This window comes from Oratosquilla oratoria, chromosome 14, assembly GCF_046742065.1.
Source record: "Oratosquilla oratoria isolate Oo_2021 chromosome 14, ASM4674206v1, whole genome shotgun sequence".
Taxonomy (NCBI): Eukaryota; Metazoa; Arthropoda; class Malacostraca; order Stomatopoda; family Squillidae; genus Oratosquilla; species Oratosquilla oratoria.
This window is the reverse complement of record NC_134790.1, coordinates 42,264,729-42,276,172: the sequence shown is the minus strand read 5'-3', so window position 1 is coordinate 42,276,172 and position 11,444 is coordinate 42,264,729.

Here is an 11,444-nt window from a genome sequence, read left to right as displayed (position 1 = left end):
TACATCTCATCACCTTACATTTACCAATATTTATCTTCAACTTCCTTCTTTCGCACACCTTCCCAAACATCGTCACTAACTTCCTTAATCCCTCCTCTGACCCTACCACAAGCACAGTATCGTCAGCAAACAACAACTAGCTTATCTCACACTTTTCTCCATTTTTTATTAACCATCTCCAATCCCCGGCCCATTGCCCTTGCATTTCCCTCTCGCCTCACCCCATCCATGTATGATTTGAACAGCCAAGGCGACATAACACATTGCTGACGAAGTCCCTTTACCTCAAACCATTCACTCTCTCCATTTATAATTCTAACACAGGCTTTACTACTCTCGTAAAAACTCTTGACTGCTCTTAACAGCTTTCCTCCTATCCTATATATCTGCAATACCTCCTACAGTGTCTTCCTGTCTACCCTGTCATAAGCCTTTCCAAATCCATAATAGCCCAAAAAACATCCTTACCTTTTCCTAAGGCTTTCTCACATATATGTCTTACCACAAAAATCTGATGCACGTAACCCCTACCAGTCCTAAATTTACACTGTTCTTCGCTGAATACTCCCTCTGTTCCTCTCTTAATCATCGCAATCAAAAACCCCCATAATCCTTCCCAGCTGCACTCACCAAACCGATCCCTCTGAAACTACTACACTTACACTTGTCCCCTTTTCACTTGTGAAATGGAAATATACAGTCACTCCTATAGTCTTCCGGCACTCTACCCTCTTTTAGACAAACATTAAATAACCCTACTAGCCAGTCTACCGTCACTGTACCTCACTTTCTAAGACACTCCGCATGACATCCATCCAACCCAGATGCCTTACCTACTTTCGCCATCTTAATAACTGCTTTCACCTCAGCTTTCCTTGATTCTCCTCCATTTTCCTAATTCATCACTCCTTTTCTTAGCGCTTCCCACTGCAACTACCTTTCCCTCCCCATCCTCCTTCACATTTAGCAACTCCCTAAAGTATTCTACCCATCTTCCTCTTAATGCCGTCTCTTCCATTATAATCTCTCCATCTACACATTTTACCTTTTCTTCTCTAATTGATTCGCCCCCTGTTTATCTTTTAATTTCCTTCCAAAACATCCTTTTATTACTTTTAACATTTTCTGTCATACTCATAACCCATTTCACATCTGCTCTCCTCTTTGCTTCCTTTATCTTATTTTTACTTCTCTTCTCCTTTCTTTGTACTTCTCATATGATTCCCTCGTCCTATTTTGTAACCAATCTGTATATATATATATATATATATATATATATATATATATATATATATATATATATATATATATATATATATATATATATACATATATATATACATATATGTATACACACACACACACACACACACACACACACACACACACACACACACATATATATATATATATATATATATATATATATATATGTATATATATATATATATGTATATATATATATATATATATATGTGTGTGTGTGTGTGTGTGTGTGTGTGTGTGTGTGTGTGTGTGTGTGTGTGTGTGTGTGTGTGTGTGTGTGTGTGTGTGTGTGTGTGTGTGTGTGTTTGTGTGTGTGTGTGTGTGTGTGTGTGTGTATTTATGTATGTATGTATGCGGGTATCCGGGGTGCATGCGCAACACATAGAGTACTGTTAAGTCTACATAGCCTCTGCCTCCTAATTGTTGGCGAACTACCTGCTCGTGGTGTCCCTTTTTCTACTGAATGTACGACCAATGACCAAGTGTCAGGCGGTATAATTTATCTCGGGTTCCAGGGGCTATAAACCCCTCCACCTTAAACCCATTTTTACTGAAAGTATAATAGAGTAACCGGACGGGTCTCTGAATACAAGAGAACTGCGATGGAAACATGGAATTAGATTTGGAACATGGAACATCAGAAGCACCTTCAGACCTGGCATCATACATCCAATTGTCAACGAAGCCAAAAGATACGGTGTTGAAATTTTGGCCTTACAAGAGGTACGCTGGTCAGGTCAGGGGAGTATACAACAGAATAACTATGAGATAATATACAGCGGACATAATTACAATAGGCACTCAGATGGAGTAGCCTTTCTACTCAGCAAGAAAGCTCTCGGAGCCATCCTAAATATTAGCTATATCAATGAAAGACTTATGTCATTCCGCCTAAATGCAAGGAAGTTCAACATATCTATAGTAAATGCCTACGCCCCAACTAACAATGCAGATGATGATATCAAAGATGAATTCTACAACTCTTTATCACAATGCATACAGAATCTATCTGGTGGAAAATCTTTCTTAGGTGGATAAATCAAAGACCACAAGACCTCTTGAAAAGTCTATTAGCGGGGTTGATTGTGACAGCTCGCAAATTTTACTGAGTTGCTGGGTTGTGGCAACTGATACACTTGGGTTATGTCAACACAATGTGTTCCAGCGAACTATAACTAAGTAACTGATTTCGGCACTCGTTTGTATGGGCAAGAGTACACAAGGACACTTGTTTCTGGAACACTCAAAGATTGAGTGATTTCGTGGTATTCTGTGTGCTACCCGACAAGTAATATAAGTATACGTGGTCACTTTTGTTGGCACTGGGGCTCATTTGATCAGTGTCACTTATTTCGGGGGTGGGTGGCGCTGCCACCAGTGTAAAATCTTTCTTAGGTGGATAAATCAAATACAACAAAACTTCTTGAAAAGTTTATTAGCCAAAGATTACACCAGCAGACCTTCCCGGTCTGCTTTCTCCCTAAAGACTAACAGCTCTTCTCTCTGTTGGTGGAATGCATCTGAAAAAGCTTACATCAACATATTGGACAGTTTACAGGTTATAAATAGTTTACATTTTACTTTGGTGATACAAGTTTTGGATACTATTTTATCTTACAATAATTAGAATATATAGTTATTTCTGTTTATCTATATATTATGTTTATTAATTAAATTACATAATATATTGTGTATGAATAAAAGGTGTTCTTAGGAATCAGGGGTACTTCACGGTTTGGCCACGTGAAGGAAGAGGTTGGTGGTGTGTGTGTATGTATGCTCGTATGTAAGTTGCGGTGTAGTTTTCCATTGTGTTGTAATCTGTGAGGTTATGGTTACACTTGTCGTGATGTCAAATTAGTCTTAGGAGATTTCAATGCAAAAGTGGGGAAATGAGAAGTATGGAGAGGTACAATCGGAAGACATTCTCTACATAATATGAGTAATGACAATGGTGAAAGATTGGTCCTCTAGGCAGCTGCTGAAAACTTAGTAGTGGCAGATACACTATTCCTACGAAAAGATATTCACAAAATTACTTGGAAATCTCCAGATGGAAGGACCATTAACCAAATAGATCATGTCCTTGTCTCAAGAAGATTTAGATCTTCTCTCTGTAATATAAGAAGCTTCTAAGGAACATATTCTAATACTGGCCACTTTTTGGTCTGCTCTAATATGAAAATGAAAATCAAAGGATTAGATTCCGATGTCAGAGATCGGCAGAACAAGCAATTTGACATTGATAAGCTTAAAATCCCTCAGGTGAGGAGTGACTTCTGTCTTGATCTTCACAACCGTGAAGTAGAAGATAATCTTGATATAAACAGTAAATGGAGTAAAGTTAAGGGATCCCTAACAAAGACATCAGAGGAAATATTTGGCTATAGAAGGAAGAGGAAAGAAGAATGGTTTACTCCTAGATGTGAAGAAGTTGTGAGAAGAAGGAAAGAGGACAGACTGAAGTACCTAGGAGATCCTAGTGATGGGGGCCTTAAAGCCATCTTTCTAGAATCACAGAGAACAGCAAAGAAGATTATAAGACAGGAGAAACGCCATTTCCTAAACAATAAAATTCAAAAGATGGAAGATGACAACTGAAATAATCAGGCAAGAAGCTTCTACAAGGAAGTGAGAAAAGTAAAAGGAAGTTTCCAACCGAAAGCCATTGGCACAAAGGACAAAGATGGCAATCTTATTACTAAAGAAAAGGAGGTCCAGCAAAGGTGGACCAAACATTTCTCTGAACTGTTGAACCCAGAGCCGCCAATAGACAGTTTTGATGAGGCAGGACCCATGCTCGGTGACACAGTTGGTAAAGAAGAACCATCAACGAGATCTGAGGTACAAAATGCTATCATGGCCCTCAAAAACAATAAAGCCCCAGGCATTGATATGTTGAATGCCGAGATTCTGAAGGCAGGCAGTGACATCCTTCTTACAGAACTTACCGAACTAGTAGGACTGATATGGACGCAAGAAGAAATACCTGACGGAATAGATCATGCCATCATTGTAGCTCTACACACGAAGGGAGATAAAACTTCTTGTGACAACTTTCGAGGTCTGTCGCTACTCACCACAGTCTACAAAATCATCGCCAGGGTGATATACCATACACTGAGCCCTTGTTAGGCGAGCACCAAGCTGGGTTCAGGCCTAACAGATCAACATCAGAGCACATCTTTACGCTCCGCCAAGTACTGGAAATGAGAAAGGAGTACGCTCAGGATTTTCATATATTATTTGTAAATTTCAAGCAAGCGTACGATTGTATCCATAGAGAAAGTCTTTGGAAAGTCTTAGCCCTCCTTGGAATCCCATCCAAGCTGATAAGACTCGTTCAAACCCTCTACAATAGTACGACTTCCCGTGTGAGGGTCTCAGGAAATTTTGGTGAGCCTTTTCAGATTGTGTCTGGTGTGAGGCAGGGATGCCTATTAGCACCCTGTCTCTTTAACTTGGCCCTGGAATGGGTATTCCGACAAGTAGTGAGGGATGACAGTGGAGTTATGATAGGCAGTTTAGGGCTGAAAGAACTCGCCTATGCAGATGACTTGGTCATCCTCGCAGAAGACACGAGGTCTTAAGACTGCATTCTGTGAACTTATGAGAGCCGCTGGAAAAATAGGGTTAAGAGTAAACGAAGCTAAAACAAAGCTTATGCACGTCCAGAGAAGAAGACCTTTTGCTGGTGGACATGAAATTGTAGCGGGATTCAACTTGGAGCTTGTTGACCGTTTCACATGCCTTGGATCCAAATTGTCACCAAAAAATAATATATATCTCGAAGTGAATGAGTGCATCAGATCTGCAATGAAAGCATTCCACGGCTTAAGATCTTTGTTCAAGTCAAATATTCTATCTAGAAAAACAAAGACAAGGCTATATTCCACCATGATACGGCCTGTGCTCACATTCGGGGCCGAAACCTGGAGGCTCAACCAACTCACAGAGACAAAATTACTCAGATTTGAAAAAAAAATTCTCTTAAATCAATCTGCGGCACCGTATATGATGACGCGTTAGATTAATGGAGAAGGCGTTATACACGTGAATTCCGGTATCTAATACCCCTGCCTCAAGTGACTGACTACATTAGATCATCGAGACTGAGGTGGCTTGGTCACATTCTCAGATCCGGACCAGACAAATTCACTTCTCGATTTTTCACCGAGAATATAGTGGGCAGGAGACCTCGAGGACACCCCCGTAATAGATGGAAGAATGTGGTGGAGAACAACTTGCGAGCCCTGGACGTCGACCCCCGACGATATAGAGATGTTAGCAGCAGATCGGAGAGTCTGGAGGCATCTTGTTGTAGCAGCCAGGGGCCTCATTGGGCCTGTAGCACCAGAGAAGTAGTGATGATGATGATGATATGGTTTAACGTCACACACTCCCCCTATCGGGAGGCTAGGACGGTGACCCTCACAGAGGGCTTTGTAGCGTGGAATTTAATGAACCATGCCCTTGGTTCAACTTCGCCGGTGGTAGGATTCGAGCCGTCCTCACCTCGACCTTCGCCGCAAGTAATGACGCTCTAACCCGCTCAGCCAGCGAGTAGTAGCAGTAGTAATATATATATATATATATATATATATATATATATATATATATATATATATATATATATATATATATATATGTATATATATTAGTGTGTGTGTGTGTGTGTGTGTGTGTGTGTGTGTGTGTGTGTGTGTGTGTGTGTGTGTGTGTGTGTGTGTGTGTGTATGCATGTCCGTATGTATGTATACATACATATGATCCATGTTTCATTATCAATCTTTATATTGACCGGCGACCGTCCAGCAACCTACAAACCATTAACTTAATACAATGAGTAATTTCATGGTAACCTCGTGTATCTTTGTGTTGCGTCCACTGGATATACCCGTCAACAATCCTACCTGTGGCCGAATACAAGAAATGTAAGGTGGGACACTTTTTGCCCAACGTTGGGGAGCCTTTGGTTTTTGGCCGAGGAGGAAGATTTCTTTCGCAAGAAGCCCTCATGGGGTAAGACACCTCGAGACTGTCTAACCCTTCCACACACACACACACACACACACACACACACACACACACACACACACACACACACACACACACACACACACACACACACACACACACACACACACACACACACACACACAAAAAAAAAACTCTCTGAAGTTATAGGAAAGCTGTTGCACTCTTTTCATGATTATATACTATTTTCACTTTTTTTTTTTTTTTTTTTTTTACATTGTAAGTATAAGCTGACAAAATCAAAAGTATCTTAAATTCAGTAAATATTAAAAGTTTCTTAGGTAACATTAGTTGGTGATTCCTACACACCACCTATAACAAAAACAGAGATTAAAAATTAGAAATAAGAAAGTATGAAGTATTCAGAGAGAAGATGAGGCTCAGGTTTTATGACAACGCCATCTATTATGTGCACGCATTACTAAACAGAAAGAAAGCTAACGGGAGACTACAGTATCATGAACTTGCATTATGAGGTCAGACACTGATGTTTTACAAGTATGATATTCATGCTGTTTCATAAGAACGTGATAAATTCATAAGTTATCTGTAATTTTCATCAAATGAAAAGATATTACGTAACTAAACGTATTCATACATGTTTATCATCTACAACAATGATCAAATAAAGAGCTCCAAGCAACTTATTCTATGAATAAGCATTTGTCACACTTTTGAACTCAAACCAATTTCAATTCACTACTTGTCACTGAAGAGTTTTTTTTTTAGAATTCTATTCACTTTGAGACATATGTGGATTTTTTCTTATTTTTTACAGTAATCTTTTATTCAGCAACATAAAAAAGGTATTTCCTGAAGACATTGGTGCTCATATTGCGCTTGTTTCCCCCAGTAATATGATTGAATAGGTTTCATATAAGATTAGGCTGTAGTGAATATAAATGAAATTATCTCAAATGAATATTAATATATTTCCGTAACAGAGATTCAACATAAACTGAATACAAGTCTGGATTTCATTGTCGACCTGTTTACGTAAATCGGTCACTAGAGTTGACTCTTAATTGTTTTTAACATTTCATTATTTTTTCATTACAAGAAAATAAGGCCAGAGGAAAAACTATATGAGGACAAAGCTTTTTTCCTGGTATGATATATTGTTCACTTGATATTTATCAAGCAAAGTGAAACGTACCAAGAATATATGTTTTATTCTTGTATACTTGTTATCATTTATCAATATAACGAAAAATATTTCTTGGTAATGAATACCTTCATTCGACATCTGAAAATTGAATATATCAATTTGTGTTAAAAATATCTTCGGTATTCAACTTCCATAACCTTGAGTTCGGTAACCTATTCGACAAGACTTCGAAAAGAGATCTAGAGCCCGTCGGGTATCATGGGACATAGTACTGTAGTTCTCTCACTGGACCCCCTCACTCCAAAACCCACACACACGATTCCAATAATAATTCAGAAAAAAAAAATGCAGTGATAAAGCTCTTTGGTTAAAGAAACTTACAGTAGGGTGTTTTTGAAATGCCATAATGAGACTTGGAAATGACCTCCGTCTTCTTGATTGACATAATTAAAAAAAAGTAGTGGTTCTTGATCCTTTTTTTTTTTTTCATCCCCCATGCTTATACAACGCTGTTCCTGAACATCCTGGAGATCATTTCAACACAGAATAAAACCATCTAACACCCACTAATGATTACTCGTTATCTGTCTGTGGACCGCACGTGAAAGCTTTGTGAATCTTCAGGGCTTGCGGACCTGCGTTTGAGACTCAGTATTTTATAATCATGCTTCAGCAGGAGCCAATCGAGTCTATTCAGTGTAGGAGGGGACATGGGACAAAATAGGGTCCTGAGACTACATTTTGTTTATGAGTCCGTAGGAAATCTTCTAGCGCCAGCCTGAGTAACGGACTTTTACACCACCGGAATGAACAGGTTATATCCAGTCTGGATTGATCGCATACCCACAGGATGGAACTTCTTTTGTTATTACTGCCGTCACTATATTCTATTAATTTCCGTGACACCCCCTAGGTATCAGTGAATTTATAGACGAACAGATGATCTGCGCAGTGCAAACCAAAAATTCGCTCTACTTAGCGCACAGCGTCACCGGGAGGCTATCGAAGGGCGGGGTCGTTTGGTGCAGACCATAAAGAAAAGCTTCAGCCTTCATATGACGTCAGCAGAGACATATCTCGGCCGACCTTTTCAACACAGTGATGCACTTTATGTATTTTGTTTCGATTGAAAACAGACAGTTTTATGCAGATGAGGGAAAGGGCTCTAGGTTGAATAGGGCTCAGAATGGTAGAGACTCCTTTCAGGCTTATAGAATCCCCCCCCCCCCGCAAAAAAAAAAAAATCACCATATTGAAGGGAATAATTTTCGACAATTAAAGGAGAGATTGGTAATACCCAGACTAAGATATATGGATGACAACAGCACCGAAGCACGTTTTGTTCCGAAAGCGCCTCACGATTTTTATCAATTGAGGTCGATCGTTGACCTGACGTCTGAGGATTTCATTCAGTTAAAGGAGTGATCCTTAAAGTTGAGGGTCAAGACGCATGTGCGACATTGATGGGCAGGCCATCTTTCTTCTGACCTTCCTCCTGCTGCCTGCCACGTCTGGAAAAGTCTGGTTCTGAAAACCCGAAGATGGAAGGAAGGGAGAAAGGAAGAGGAGCGGACTAAGGGTGAGAGTCGCAGCGTGGAATTGGTACACGCACAAACACACTCACACACACACACACACACACACACACACACACACACACACACACACACACACACACACACACACACACACACACACACACACACACACACACACACACACACACACACACACACACACACACACACACATACAAAAAAAAAAAAAAAAAAAAACATGAGACGAGGTCCAGCGGTCAAAGTCGTTGCCAGATGTAGAACGCGTCGTTGAGCGCCTTCTTATCATCTGCTACCATTCGTTTTGTTCCGGGGCCCCAACACTGAGATATGCATACAGGGCAAAACGAGGTAAGTTTAGGGGTCCCGCGGGTGTGTGTGTGTGTAGGTGGGTGGGTGGGTGAAGGGACAAAGAGGAGGCGCCTACGACGACGACGAAGACGATGACGAAGCACTCGTCTTCTTCTTCTTCTTCTTCTTCTTCTTCTTCTTCTTCTTCTTCTTCTTCTTCTTCTTCTTCTTCTTCTTCTTCTTCTTCTTCTTCTTCTTCTTCTTCTTCTTCATCTTCATCTTCTTCTTTGCTCTTCGTCTTCGTCTTCGTCTTCGTCTTCGTCTGCAGCAGCAGCAGCCGAGAGCCGACGCGTTCCACGAAATAATATGGCGCTTGTGCAGCACGGGAAAACATTCCTGCATAACGTTTTCCATTAAGATTTTCTTTCATTTTATCTTCTTCCGTAACATCATGTTCCTTTCCACTTTCTCTATATTTTCTCTCTGTCCTTCTGTTTCTTTCCTGTGTCTGCTCTTATAGCTGTCTGTCTGTCTCTACCTGTTTCTCTGTCTGTCTGTCTATCTTTGCCTCCCTCTCTCTCTCTCTCTCTCTCTCTCTCTCTCTCTCTCTCTCTCTCTCTCTCTCTCTCTCTCTCTCTCTCTCTCTCTCTCTCTCTCTCTCTATATATATATCTCTCTCTCTCTCTCTATATATATATATATATATATATATATATATATATATATATATATATATATATATATATATATGTATATTTATATATATATATATATAAATATATATTTATAAATATCTATCTATATATATATATACATATGATTACCGATCCTACGAGGGGAGAAAATACTCTGGACTTAATTTTAACTAATAATGAGCACCTAATGAGTAACGTAAAAATGGGAGATAGTCTAGGCTCTAGCGATCATCAAGATATAGAATTTAATTCTATTTGGGAATAATTAAAAAGTACGAATAATGTCTAAGTACCAGACTTCAGGAGAGCAAACTTTGACAATATAAAAACCTATTTAAAATTGAATATGAAATGTCATGCGGACGTTTCGGACATTGTCGAGTCTCGGTGCGTGACAGGAGGTCAGGTTATGGCCAGGGGTCGGGTCACGGAGGGTAATATGCATACCTTTGGTCAGGTCATTTGCGGGCGAGGGCTCAACAGAAAGGTCAGTGATTTGGATGAAATGAATAGCAATCTAACTGATTTAATTATCAATGCACAAAATACATTTATCCACCTGAAGTCAATACGGAATACTCCCAAATGGATGACGGACAGATTGAAACATGAGATCGGAATGAAAAGAGGACTTTACGTAAAAATAAAAAACGGGGAAACACATCATAGATCAAGATACAACTAAATGGCAAAGCTGGTTAAAAAGAATACACGTACAGCGAAACGCAATTATGAAATTAAGGTTGCTAATCAAGCAAGATCGAATCCAAACGGTTTCTTTCATCTTTATAATACAAAAAATAAAGAAAGAATAGGACTAATTAAAAACGATGAAAATGCCATGATAGAATCGGAGGAAGAAATGAGTGAGGAGTTTAACAATTATTTTCTATCGATGTTTACTAAAGAGAGGTTAGATAAAGTACCTGACTGCGATCCGATTTTCAGAGGGGATGAAGAAAGTAGTCTATCTAATATCAGCATTAGTAAAGTAGAAGTAGTCGAGCAGATTGAAAGTCTTAAAGCTACAAAATCCCCGGGTCCAGACGATTTTTTTTCCGAGAATGCTAAAGGAGTGTAAATTTGAAACCTGCGACCAGTTAACTGAAATATTTAATAAATCAGTAGACACTGGTTTTGTGCCTACTGCTTGGAGGCAAGCAAATGTTGTTCCTGTTTTTAAAAAGGGAGATAGATCGTCTACATGCAACTACAGGCCAATCAGTTTGACATCGGTTATAGGAAAAATGCTTGAATCAGTAATAGTAATTAGACTCAGAGAACACATCGAAAGACATAATTTGATTCGTGATTCACAGCATGGTTTCTCCAAGGGTAAGTCATGTGTGACTAATCTTCTATCCTTTTACACTAAAGTATATAAGGCGTCAGATAATAATGATAATTACGATGTTATTTACCTTGACTTTAGCAAAGCGTTCGACAAGGTGCCACACCAGAGACTACTAAATAAAATCAAAGCCCATGGCA